A 13,942-nucleotide genomic window follows, 5' to 3' on the forward strand; every position below is an offset into this window, starting at 1 on the left:
CCCCTTCCAAGCTTGCCTGGAGCTTGCTGGCCTTCTCACAGAGGTCGGCATGCCCCTTGAGGAGCGGGTGTTGGGAGAACAGCTAGAGTGGGAGATGGGACTCCTGCTTCCCCATCCCGCAAACTTGGGTTCGAATCCAAGGTCTCCCAAGGCTGCAGCTTCCCTGGCCCTTGTTCTCTCATCTACAAATCTATGGGATGAATTGGGAGCTCTCCAAGGTTCCGCCTCGCTGGAACATGCAGGAACTTCCTTCATTTTCCTTCTTACAGATAGGAGAAACGGAGGCCCATGAGCCAAGGGGCTTGCTCAGAGCAACCTCACTGGACATCACTGGACATCACTGAGGGAATCAGAACCAGAACCGAATCAGAACCAGGATGGGAACTCCCAGGGCCATTGGCTTCCTGTGTGTACTCAGTGTATTAAGCAGGCAGGACCTCCTTTAGGCACCTCCAGTCTGAATCCTACCCATCCTTCAATTCAGCTTAAATGGTACTTCTACCAGGGATCTCTTCCTGATCACCCCGGCCAGAGTCATCCCCTGACCCAGCCTTCCTCATCCATGCCACTTTATAATCCTGCCATTGGCATTTTCACTTACTTTTATTGTAAGCGTTTGTGCCTATATCATAGCTCCTCTGTACAGTTCCAAACTCACGGAAGACCGTAACCAAATTGCCCCATTCTGCCCATGCCTACCGCCAGCCTCCCCTTTGACGTCTGGTGCAATGTTTGTATTCTGAGTGTTGGAGGGCAATTTGTAGAATAAATGGAGTTTTCTTTTCTCTATGCAAAAGGATTCTTTCCTTTCCGAATGAATGGTCGGGTGTGTAAGAGCAGCTGTTCCAGAGCTACACATGGTTGAATCTTAGCTCCACCCTCTGCACACTGTGGGACCTTGGGCAAGTTACTAACACTTCTGTGCCTCAGTTTCCTCCCTTGTAAAATGAGGATTGTCATTCCTACCTAACAGCGTGGCTGTGAAGATTAACGAGTCATGCATCTGGAATGCTTGATACAATGCCCAGCATCGACTCGAGTCAATAAGTTGTTAAATTCCAGTGATCCCGTATGCAAATTTTTATTTGATTTTTTTTTTTTAAATATATTACACTGCCTTATAGAATTCGAGTTTGGCCTTAGGCAGTTGCCAAATCCTTCCAATCCTTGCATTCATTGAACCTGCATCAGGTATCCACTGCCCATTGCAGAGCCTCCCCAGCTACACTGGCTCAGAGCAGGGAGCGGGAGGGGAGTGATGGGCCCCGTTGCTGGCGTAACTGCTCGCCAGCTTGGGGCCAGCAGCCACATTAAGCGCTCTTACTCAACTCATGTGACTGGACAAATTTGGAATGTGTGAGGGAGAGAGAGTTTTTCCAGCTATGAGTCAGTACATTTATGCTCTCACACACACACATAAAAGAATTTAAAAAGAAAAAGAGTTTAGCGAGAATCATTTATGAGTGCAAAGTGGAAATCTGTGGAAATTTTATTTTGACCCTGAAGGCAAGTAATAGTTAAGACGTTTAATAAAGGGTTCAAACAGGATGCAGTGGAGAGAAAACACAGCTAGCTGCCGTTTCCTTCTGTATTCTCAGCTGCTATGTTGTCCACAGGAGGGTCCAGCTTCCGTGGGTTTATTAAGCACCTCCTGGATACCCAGCTTTGTGCTAAATGTAGTAGGGAAATAAGAGATGTGTGAAAGAAGAGAAGCAGAGCCGGCATTTATTAAGCACTATTTTATGCCAGATAATTGTGGGGAACGGGTGGGGCATATGTCCCAAGTTCAAGTGGCAGGGTGGGGAAAATGGAACAATTGTATTCAGACACACTTGGGTACAAACCCCAGCACCCTACTTTCATAATATTATCTAATGCCCATCATCTCCCATCTTGTGGATGACAAATCTAAAGCACAGAGAAGATAAAATATTCTGTCGATGGACACAAAACTCTTAAAAGGTAGAAAATATATTCTAAACTGGGTCAGTCTCCCTATGGTAAAGAAATGAGAGTTAAATTAATGTACCCAGGAGCTGAGGTTCCCACCCAAGAGAGAGTCAGACACACTCGTCCCCAGACATGGTGTCTGCATATCCTAACCAGGTCCAACTTTCTCACAGACGAGTCCCTTCCACCACCTTCTGCCACTTGCTTTTGAGTCCTGCCCTTTCGGGATTATGAAGAACTGCGTCTCCTGCAGGTTGATCCTCTCTTTGCGATTGTTGTTTATTTTAAGGAAAGAAACCACTGCCAGCCCAGAGGGCTTGTGTTTCCAGCTCACTCACATCTCTTTTGCAAGGGCTCATTTTCATAGATTCCTGATCTCCAGGGAGCTGTGTCTTTCCCTCGAAACATGAGCTGTAATCAAAGGTGCATTCATCCCCACACATCTGCCAGCAGCCGCGCGGAGCCAGGGTTCCCCAAGGCCTGACAGGAGGAGGCTCCAGCCAGGTGCCTGGGGAGGATTTTTCCTACACAAATCAGATTGCCCTGTGGTTGCCCTTTGTAAAGGTGACAGACTCCCAGGCCGGTGCTTCTCAGATTGCTGGGGCAATGGGAGGGGGCCCAGGGGCCAACGGGATTCTACGTCCATTCAGCAAATAATTTTGAGGGCCACCGTGTGCCAGGATCTGCAGACCCTAAGACTGTAACTCTTTGGTGAGTTCTCATCACTTGCAACTTCTTGAAAGTCCCTAGAAGATCTGGCCCTCACTGTTTCTCTGGCCTGCTCAGCTATGGCCACTTCCTGTGTCTGGTGTCTACCGTGCTCCTTCCCGCCACAACCCCACGCACACCTTCTCCAGCTTTCTCAACTCTTCCTTCCGCTCTTTGCCTGGTTCGCTGCTGCTTGCCTTTCAGGTCTCCCCCACATCTGTGGTATCCTCCTGTGCCTCTCCAGGCCATCTTGCCGCCATTGATCTGCTTCAATTAGCACAACAATGTCATTGAAGTCTTAGTCTCCAACCCAACTGCCAGGGCAGGGCTCACCTTGTCTCCCTAGCGCACGGCCCGGCCCGTAGTCAGCGCCCCATAAGGAGTTGTTGGAAGAATGGAGAGACAGCAGTGAGCAAAACAGACACTGCTCTGCCCATCGCTGGGCACATCCTGCTGGAGTGTCGATTGTGCTTGACAATTTTGAGGGGGAAACGTTTGGAAACAAATACAGATCAATTCTAGAGCAGAATTCAGTGATCTTGTTCATGACATTGAGCTGCGCCCACACACCAGGGGGAGGTTGTGAACTCAGCCTTGTCTGTACACTTGAGGGGTCTTAGTGGAAGAGTAGGTTGGGGTTGGTGGGAAAGGTGGCCCCATTTACTGGCAACTCCAGTCATGGAGTCAAGTTTAAGAGGCAGTGTGGGAAAAAATGGAAAGACTGTATTCAATCAGGCTTAAGTTCAAACCTCAGGGCTGGACATTCTGCTCTTGTGACTCTAGGCAATGTGTTGGATCACTGTAAGATTCAGGGTTGCCCTCTGTGAAATGGGTATGTGAATTCCTGCTCCTCAGAGATACTGTGGGAAAGAGACTTAAGACGTGAGGACTCAGCCCAGTGCCTGGCAGAGCGAGCGCTCAGGAAGTGGTGGCCATTGCGTTAGTTGTTCGCCAGTGATGCTCCTTGAGTTAAAGCCTGCTGTTGCTGACCAAGGTGGGACATCTTCTGGAGCAAAGACAGGCAACTTCAGACTGCACTTCCTCTTCCGGCTTGCAGAGTGATGGCTGCACAGAAGTGGCTCGTAACTTTCCATCTTCTTTGAACTTGGCCTTCCTCTTGTGTCCGTCTGGAGTGGCCCCAGCCGAGCCCATCACCCCTTCCCCTGTATTCCACGGTTTCCTCCGCCTCTTCTCAATATGAGGCTATCACCTCAGGACATAATGACCTGTTTACTAGACCCAGAGTTTCTTACTCGTCTGCCAAAAGTTTGCTGATTGAAAAGTGGAATGGAATAAACTATGTTGGAGGACTTACCCTAAGGGGGGCTGTTTCCAGGTGTCTCCAATCTGATGGGCGTAAATTAGGCCAAAGGGACTCTGAGGGGACCTGTAGGGAAAATCCACTGGGGAGATTTCTCCTTATTGGGATTTTGCTCCATATGACCAGAATTTTCTGGCAAAGGGAGTCCTGAACCAGGAAGACTGGATATGTGTGTGCATTTTGAGCTTGAAGGACACTCTAAGTCCCTTTCATTCATTTATAATGCTCCTAGTGAGAGCTGCCATTTTCTTTTCTTTTTTTTGAGTTTTGGTAAATTTATTCAGTTGTGTAAGCATCACAATATTCCAGTTTTGGAACACTTCCACCATCCCCCCAAATTTCCCTTGTGTCCAGTTGCAGTCTATCCTTGTTCTTACCCCTAACCCCAAGCAAATACCGATCTTTCTGTCTCTATAGTTTTGTCTTTTCTAGAAATTTCATATAAACGTAATCATACAAGATGTCGTCTTTTTTTGTCCAATTTCTTTCACTTATCACAGTGTTTCTGAGGTTCATCCATGTTGTACGGATCTCTCCAGCCTGACCGGCCAAAACTCAAACAGCTCCCAACCGTGTGTGAGCACTGGGGTTTGTTCTCTGAGAGGACTGCCATTTTCCACGTGTGGGGCCTGTGTTGGGACCACGGCTTGGATCCCCCGTGCAGCCCAAGGAGGCAGGTTCTGTCTAGAGCCCCACTCGCGGACGAGGAAACCGAGGTCCCCAGGAGGCAAGTGATGGGTGTGAAGGCAGAGAACAAGTGTGGGAGAGAACCAGGACCAGGCCTCCTGTCCCCAAGGCCTGGACTCTTTCCCCCACACTGGTTAGGATCAAGTCTCTAACAGGTGATGGTGCAGTGCTGGGTTCGAGGATAAACGAGGAAATCAGAACCGATTCCATGAGACTCCCCAGCTCCGAGAACAATTCAACTGTGCAACCCTACCCAAGTCACTCTACTTCTCTGTGCCCAAGAAGAAGCACCTACTCAGTTAAGAAAAATAATAAGTATTATCAATAATAGTAGTAGCTAACATACCTGTTTACATGATTCTAAGCACTTCCTATGTGTTACCTCCCTCAGTCCTGCGGGGTAAGTCAGGGTTAGTTAGGGGAAGAGCGAGGACAGAGCATTGAAGACAGTGGAGCCATACGGCTGCACAGAGCACAGTGGGTTCAGGAAGCTGAGAAGGAAGTCTGCGAGCCCAGAACACGGCAGGGTGGGGTGAGGTGGGGAGAGATGCGCAGGGGCCAGACCTCGGAGGCCCTGCGCTAAGGAGTGTGGCTTTCATCCTGAGATCAAGGAGGCGTCTGTTACCCGCTGCCACCTGCGCCACCTCCGTATACATTGTCCTTTCTCACATTCGGTCTATTATCTGTCTTTCTCCTTTTTTGTACCATGAATTTCGTAAGGGTAAGAACTGGGTCTTATTTATTTTTGCCTGTCTGGTGCCTAGCACAGAATCAAGTGTATATGGGCACTCAATAAATGATTGTTAATTGAATATTTCATATGTTCAGTACTCAGCAATACTAAAGGGTTTAATATTTAATAACTATCCATATTATACATTTATTATATATAGATATCAGTATCTATAATATAACTTCCATTATGCAGGCATTTCTGCTGTAAAATGACAAATGCATTCCTAGGAAACCTTACATTCTGAAAAATCCAAAAATCACTGGGGCACAGTTGGGCTGCAGCAGAGCGCTCACAATTCACGCAACTCTGAAACAAAGCACAGTCCTCGTGATGATGCTGGCACCGTTCAAAGGGCAGGCTAAATGCTGAAATGAAAAAAAAAAAAATGACTTTAGGACCTGAGTAACCTTAGGGCTATATTTTCAAAACCAAAACAGGGACTTGGATGGAAGGGGCGAGAGCAGGGTTGAAGCTGTTGGGTTATAGAGGCAGAAGAAGACAGATCGCTCTATCAGAAGTTCCAGGCGGAAGAGCACTTGCAGACTTTGCCAGAATGTTGCAGGGATGGATAGGCTGGCCCACGGCCTTTGCACAAGTGTCAGGGAGAAGTGAGCCACAAGAGGATCTAAGACTGAGCAGGTGGGCACGCCGAGCCGAGAGGTGGAGCGAGTGGGCATCCGGACAGTGAGGAGCCCTCCGGGGCTTCCCACACTCAGCCGTGTCAGGGTGCTTTGCTACCATCACTTGGTGGTGAAACATTAGTGCTGGGAACATCTGCCTATGAACCAGTGCGACCCCCACATTTTATTGCCATTGTTCCCCTATGTACATTATCTGCACTGATCTGCCCCATAGAAGCAGTGCAGCAGAATGAACAATATATAACACATGACTAACTGACAAACCAAGAACGCCAGCCGGCCAGTTTACATCGAGAAAGGTACCCGTCACGCCCCCTATGGGGGTTGTAACCCATCTTCCTCTTGGTCCACGAGTCGATTCAGGAAACCCATTCTGCGAGCAGAGTGTAGAGCAAGACCATACGCAGTTGGGTGACACAGCGAGAGCGTCATAAACCTGTGATGTGATCTCTTTCCCCATCAGGAGCAGCTGAGCTCTTACCTCTGGACTGGAATCAGAGGACCTCAATCCCAGCCTGCCTGAAAGCTGGGTGACCTCAGGAAAGCCACTTAACTTCTCTGTGCCTCAATTTCCTCAATTGCAAAAGCACTAGTGATACTTTCCAAGTTCTTTTAAGGAGGAGATTAGCTAGTGGATGGAAAGCTCTTTCTAACTGTAAGGGATTTACAGAGTGTCGTCATTCCTGCAAGTCATTGCCTGGAATACTCAGGTTAGCTTGCCTCCCGTCTCCCACAGGATGGTTAGTTCTAAGGGCAGTGGGCAGGACAGCAAACCTCCCTGGAATCAAAATAAATTAATCTCTGGGATTAAATACAGAAGCTTGAATTCCCCTGCAGGAAGAAGGCCCAGAACTTCTAGACAGGGACACTGTGCCGGCCTTTGATAAAAGTGCGGAGGAGGGGAACCCCGCCTCCGTTGTCCAACACCTCCCTCTCTGAGCGCTCTCCAGTCCCGCCTGGGACCCTCCCTCTCCGGGGCCTGGGGCCTCTCCAGCCCTTCCCTCCTCCGCTCCCACCAAGCAGGGCCTGCCTGCCCCTTCAGCCTCTCATTTTGCTTCCCAAAATAGTGTGCAGTCGAAGGGCACACCAGCCTGGGAATCACAGGCATGTGGGTGTGGATCCGCTGCACCACTTACCAGTTCTAAAACCATAAGTGCCAAGTGGGGGCTTCTTGAGCCTATTTCCCCACCTGGAGAATGAGCTTCGACTTCCGGGCTGACTTATAAATGCACACGTTGCAGACTTTGGTGTGCCCAGGCATCACCTGAGGAGCTTGTTCGGCTTCCAGAAGACTGGGTGGGGCCCAAGAATCAGCCTTTCCAACCAGCTCCCAGGTGATGCAAGTTCCCCTTGGAATAGCAAGGAAATGGACCAAGTGTCGAGGGCCCGGGGCCTGGTAAGCAGTCAGCAGAAACTATTGCCATCAAGATGATTTTTCCCCCACTCAGAGGCTTCTCCTCTGAGAACAGGGATAGACAAATAGAGAAACGTCCGCTGGCCTCTGAATTCTTAGGGAAACAAGAAAAAACAAGTTTTGCTTGAAAGGCGGGCTGGGCGTGGGGCGTGAGGAGCAGAGCGGCCTCCACGCGGCTCAGCACGCTGCTACACACACACACACACACACACACACACACACGCACACACGTGCGCTGCAGGTGGGCCTCTGCCGGCTGCAGAAACCTCTGGAGCTCAGGCCTCGACTTGCCATGCTGGGAACGCATCCTCGGAGCCGGGGCACACGCCTTGTTCCTCCGGCTACAGCTCTCCTGAAGAATTTTCAGAGCATCCAGGGCTCGCTTGGCAGGAGTCTCCCAGGATAAAAATACGCTTTTGGGGCTTTTGTTTTCCAAACTGCAGTATCTTTTTGACTTGAGGCCTGTGCATGGGGCTGTCCCCCTCCCCGTCATCAAAATGGAACCAGAGACGGCCCGCCACTGCTAGGAACAGACTGCAAAGACTCCAGGAGACCCAGAGTGAGGCTCAAGAGGCCTCCCCCACCATCAGCTCTTGCTTTTAGTTTCGCTCTTCTCACAGGCCTGCTTCTCAAGCTGCTGACTCACCCAGGGTGAGGGTCTTTTGTTTTTCCTTTCGGAATCGCCACAAAGCCCAGAGATTTTGAGGTTGGTTTAATGAGCAGCTCAACTCGGTCCTGGACCATCTCCTTTTCCTTTCTCCTCCCCATCTCCAGCCCGGTCTCCCAGTGCCTCAGTCCTGCCAGAAAAGGGAGTTGGACACCCACTTGCTCTGCCTGGCTTTTAATATTGGGTTTCTCTTCTTTGTAGGTCTCGACGCACTGGCTGCTCTCGGAATCAAAGTGTAGAAAGATTCCCAGGATGTAAGCAATACGGGATTGGTGAGTGACGGTGTGTTTGATGGAGGTTGGGGTCTTGGTCTTAAAGGAGACCAATGGGAGGGGCAGGGGGAGCTGGGTTTTGCAGCTCTGAAGCTGTTCCCTCCAGATGCACCCGGAGACGCCACAGTGCAGGCAATCAAGGTGTGAGTCCCTTGGAATTCACTGGGTCCCTGCCAGTCCCTCCCCAGAAGCAACCTGAGCTGGCAGGTGGCTGGACCATCCCCTCTCTCTGATCAGATGAGGGCAGCTCAGACTCCCCATCCAGCGGGCATGTGCTTGGCATCGTTTTCAGGGGACCTCTAACCAGGGTTAGGGACACGCTCTGAGAACAGAGAGGGAACTACTTGGCTCACACTAGTTTGTAAACCACAGCCCTGAGGAGACATGTCTAAAGAGAGGCAAGAAAGCCACCGTTGCACATTGAAAGGACTGTCGCTGACGAGAGGAAGGGGCGCAGCCATTGACTCAGCCTAAGGACAAATTCCTAACTAAAGAGGTACGCAAAGGTGAAATAGGCGTCCGTTAGAAGTAGTGAGTTTCCTGTCACTGGCAGAATTCAAGAGCAGGTTGGAGAAACGTTGAAGTGGGGAGTGGTTTTGACTGGGGCAGTGCTTTATGGTCTGTTCTGTGATGACCCAGAACCCCCGAGAGGCTGTAGGTAAAGGAGAGGCTGAGAGGGACTGAGGGGAGCGTGGCACTCACGCACACACTATCAGCATGGCCTGTGTTCTGTGTCAGGGTTCTGCTGTTAAACTGTTTAGAAGCTTCTGGATGAGGTGACCCTCAAGTCTCTAAGACCTGTGGACCGTTGGCCAGCTGTACCCGAGCTAACGCCAGACAGCCTCACCTATCACAGGTGTGACCCCGAACACCTGCTGTATGTGAGGGGGTGGGCAACTCTCCAAACACCAGAGGCTCTGGGGAGCTCCCCCACCAGGACCACCCAAAGAGTTACCAGCTTGTCACCCTGGCCATCGAGGGATCTGGCCCAGGATCCGGACCACACAGACTAGGAGAAAAGGGATGGGAACGCTGTGACAGGACCTCCAGACCCCTGGCTGTGGGAGGACAGTGAGCATCACTTCCCCAAGGGAGTCAGGACCCTTGGATGGGGCAGGCCCACAAACTCGAGTGACCAAGACCTGGTTCACTGAGCGTGAGAAGAATGGCACCCAGACCTGGCTGGGGCAGTTGTGCAGAAGGGACACGACTGCAAATGGGAGGGTCTGAATGACAAGTGCCGGCTTCCTCTGTGCTCTGTGACTGGGTCTGCTTGCCCTGAGCCTGGGTGGGTGGCAGCAGGGATATTTACAAGGGCCCCTGAGGGCAGGGCGCCATCGGAGGCCAGAGATGGTCTTTAAGAAACTGACAACCTGGATGAGAAGCGAGTTTAACAGTCCTGGGCATAGGCTGGATGTTCAGCCGAGTCTGGAGCGCGGTGTGGGGGCGGGGAAGGAGGCAGAGGGGAGGACTGACTGGTGCGTTTGAGCCCTGACTTGGTGCTTCCTTGGCAAGTCTTCAGGCACAAGTTAGGTTTGAGGACGGGACTATGTCCTCGATTCACCGCACCTGACACAAAGTAGGTGCTCAGTAAGTGACTGTCGAATGACTGAAAGGGAAAGCAGCCTGGGAAGGTGATGTCTGTGGTTAAGAGCAGACTGCCCGGGTTCAAATCCTGCCTCTCCCGCTAGCTGCAGGGCCTTGGGCACGATGCCACCCTCTCTCTGCTTCCATCTCCCTGTCTGTAACACGGATATAGTGACACTATGTACTGCATAGCGTGGCTGCGAGGATTCAATGAATTAATTCGTGTCAAGCTGCTTGGCCCTGTGCCAGCACATAGTAAGTAGTCAGTAAATATTAGCCCTTATTCTTGTTCTAGATGTGGGACATGGCCCCAGGTGAAGGTTCAGTTTGGGGCAGGAAATAGCAGTGTGGGTCAGAGGACAGAGCACTAGGCTGGGAATCAGAAGCCCAGACTTAGCTGTGGGGAGGGGCTGGAGGAAGCAGTGCCCCCCCCAACACTGTCTAAAACAGAGATGCTGGTGGTCAAGGGTGGCTCCCTTTTTCCTGCTCTCCCTCTCATGGTCTGTGGTGGTCCTGGCACTCGTAGAAAGGCAGGGGCTGCGCAGACATTTATTACCAGCTGGGGTGCCTCATGGAGAGTGGTTTGACTTCTCAGGACCTCCTTTCCCCCAGTGAATGAAAAGCCAGTGAGGGCCTCCCTCCCTGGCAGAAGCGGTCTTGAAAACTGAAAAGCCTGGTATGAGAGAAAGATCCTGTTGGTACAGAGAGAAAATCACATAGGGCTCGAGCGTGGCCAGCACAGTCTCCAGCCTCATGGTCCATGTCGGTTCCCCATCCCTTCCCCGGTGAGGGCTGGCTCCCTCCTCGGCCAGAAGTCAGATTCTCAGAACGATGCCTCACTTTGCAAAAGCCACCACCCCAGGACTTGGAGCATATTTCAGATAAAAATTGCATTTGCCTGAAACATTGGTCAGGGTCACTTTTCTTGCGTTAGTAGGAGACCTGAGTCCATAGAAGGACCTTGCTTTGGCCTGCCTTCTCCTCCTCTGCTCCTCACAGCGTGACCCCCGCTGGACAGTAAGATTGACATATAAGCCAGAATCGTTGATGGCATAAGCACAGCCCCTGTGCTTATGGGGTCTTAAAAAATATCACTCATACCAGTCTCCTTTGCCCAAGGAACCCCCTAACATCTACCAAGTCACCCCACTTTTACTTCTGCCTTTTGTGGGAAGGGGACGGGTGTGAGGTGACATTTCCTGGGGCAGCTTTGAAGGCAAAGCAGTCAGAGGAAAGAGGTCACAATTCCTGGCCCCGTCAGTCATGCAGGATCCCTCAGGTTCTGTTCCACCTCTATTCAGATGAGACGACTGGGCAAGGTCAGGGGTGGCAAATAAATTTCTTCTGCCAATTGGCCATGGCTGCCAGAAGCACTGTCTTGAGAAGGGTTCTGAGGCCTGTGCAGGAAAGAGTATGCTACAATGGATTAGTGATGTCTGCTGAGAGGGCAAGAAGGAGGACTGTAGCACATGTGCCACTTTTTGGCATCCCTGGACGAGGCAATTTCGAAAGCCCCTTTCTGCTCTCATACTTTGTGGGTTGGTTTATTTGTTTTTGCTGAGGAATATTGGCCCTGAGCTAACATCTGTGCCAGTCTTCCTCCACTTTATTTGTGGGTCACTGCCACAGCAAGGGTGACGGAGGGGTGTCGGTCCACACCAGGGATCCAAACCCATGAACACCAGCCGCTGAAGCAGGGCACACTGAACTTAATCACTACACCATGGGACCGGTCCCTCACACTTTGTGGTTTTTGCATCAGCAGCCTTGTTTCACATCAACAAGGCAAAGCACAGCAAAACCTCATTAATCTGGGCTACTTGAGGACCAAACCAAGTGAGAAGTCGTAATCTGAGGAGGCCTCCAGCATGCCGATGAGCTTTATTACCTTTCAGCGCACGAAGTCAGCTCAGCCCGGCCAGCTGACTGGGGTGATGCAGGGCCACACAGATCTGTGCTCAGCAACTCTGACCACATGGCTGGGTGCGCCTGACCTGTACTTCTAGGGTACTAACTCTGTATTTCTGCTGAGGATGGATACCACCGAAACTCCAACAAAAGCAGGGCATTTTTTGAAGTAGAAAATTATTCAATGGGCAACTTTGCTTCTATTTCAAATTGCTAGGGAATTTGAATTAAAGAGACTTGGCTTTGCTAGCTGAGAATAAGCTGTTTTCACAGAGTTATAGGCAGAAGATGAGACAAAATAGTCCAGAACTAGATTTCCCCTGGGTTCCCGATCTGTAAAATGGGGAAATAATACCCCTTCCAGGCTCTTCGGGAGAGTAAATGGGATAAGATGTGGAAGAGACCTAACAGGCGGTCTTGCTCCCAAAAGATGGTCAAAAAAAATGCTATTTCTTCTCCCATCTAAATTCACCCTGAAAGCACAGCTTTCTTCTTGCAATATGTTCAAGAAAAATGATGTTGCAGATAGATTTTTGAAAATAGTATCTTTCTTTTCAAATGACTCCTGTTAGTTTTTCAGAGGCTCTTCATTTTTGCTCTTGATAATTCTTCAGTGAGAAAGGTCCATTTAAACCTTCAACTCTCAGTTTTCTGAGTGGAGGTGCCAGTGCTCCCAGGTCCCTGACACGCATGTGCGCGAATGCTCCAGTAAGGGTTTCTCTGAGGGGACCGAACCGCATGGTGACTAGGCCACCGCCACATCTTCCCTTGAACTCAGCAAGCGTCAACATTCCAATTCCACTCCCACTCTAGGGAGAGTCCAGACAGCGAAGGTGATTGAACACCAGAATGATACCAACTGAATTTGAGTGGGAGCTTGCCCAAAGGATGGGACTTGACTTGTTAAAAATGGGTAAGAAGTTTGAACTGTGCCCTACTCCCCCGCCTGAGGAACCACCAGCCTCCATTCGCCCCCACCCCAGGAGAGGGCATGGCCAGCAGCCATTCCACTATCCCACAGGCAAGGGAAAGAGGAAGGAGACCCCCGTCCTGCCCTTCCCTTCTTCCCACTGAAGCTCCACCCCCTGGTGTGATGACTCTGTTACAGGTCCCTCCCTTTATCCCTGTCCAGCCTCTGACTGTTAGCTCCTGAGGGTGGAGCTGAGGGCACCCTGGGGCAAGGGGCAGGCCTCAGGTTGGAGGGCATGGCCAATGTAGGTTCCTCCCTGGGAGCTGTCACCTGGAGGCCTGGGCAGGCAGGGGTGTCACATCACTCCAAGCTCAGAGTACGTCCAACAGCTTCCCCTGCAGCCCTCGTGCCCTCTCTGGGCTCCCACAGACCTTACCGTCCACACCACCCGGTGTGAGGCAGTCCTGCAGAGTGGTTAAGATGCACGCGGGAGCTGGACTGGCTCGGCTGGACTCCCAGCTCTACCTCTGCTAGCCCTGTGATCTTGACCAAGTTATTTAACTTCTCTGTGCCTCAGTGTCCTCATCTGTAAAATGGGCCACCTCGTAGGGTAGTTGTGATGACTCCTGAGTTTATGGCATGTGCTTAGAACAGTGCCTGGCACAGAGTAAAATTGTTAGTAAAACAAAATCAGTAAGTAAATAAACACAGAAGTCGGGGTGTCGTGTGATGGCCTGGTTGACAGCCAGACTGTGAGTTTCCCACCCATGGAAACAAAGTCCTTCATCCTGCCTGCAGGTTCAGGCAGGCTTCAGCTAGGCCCTGAGGGAGGGAGAGAATTTCTGCAGACTGGGAGGAAGGGGAAGCGTGGGCAGAGGTGCAGAGAGAGAGGAAGCCCGGGACGTTTGGAGGATGTCAGAAGTCTGGTGTTGCTGGGGCAGGTAGAGCCCGGTGGGGAGCACGTGGCAGTTGAGATGGGCAGGGCCAGATGAGTGAGACCAGACAGGTCCTCAAGTGCCATACTCAGGATCGGACTCTGCAGAAAGCAATGAGCGGCTTTCAGAAGTTTTGAACCAAGTGAGTGATGTGATGCAACCTTGGGTTTAGACACATGACGTGGTCACAGTGCAGAGAGTAGGGT

General features: G+C 50.9%; 1 protein-coding gene across 8 annotated transcripts in view; it reads left to right on the forward strand.

Moving 5' to 3' along the window:
- Positions 1 to 13,942, forward strand: part of ZHX2 (zinc fingers and homeoboxes 2) — a 154,347-nt gene that overhangs the window by 63,686 nt on the left and 76,719 nt on the right. For 3 of the 8 annotated variants that reach the window (XM_044743781.2, XM_044743782.2, XM_070481541.1), the window contains one exon: positions 8,326 to 8,396. The gene's annotated coding sequence lies outside the window, so the exon portion shown is untranslated. Of the gene's footprint in view, positions 1 to 8,325; positions 8,407 to 8,768; positions 8,893 to 13,942 lie in introns of those variants that run through there. The other 5 variants (XM_070481543.1, XM_044743786.2, XM_044743787.2 and 2 more) reach the window with 3 other exon arrangements.

This window comes from Equus asinus, chromosome 12, assembly GCF_041296235.1.
Source record: "Equus asinus isolate D_3611 breed Donkey chromosome 12, EquAss-T2T_v2, whole genome shotgun sequence".
Taxonomy (NCBI): domain Eukaryota; kingdom Metazoa; phylum Chordata; class Mammalia; order Perissodactyla; family Equidae; genus Equus; species Equus asinus.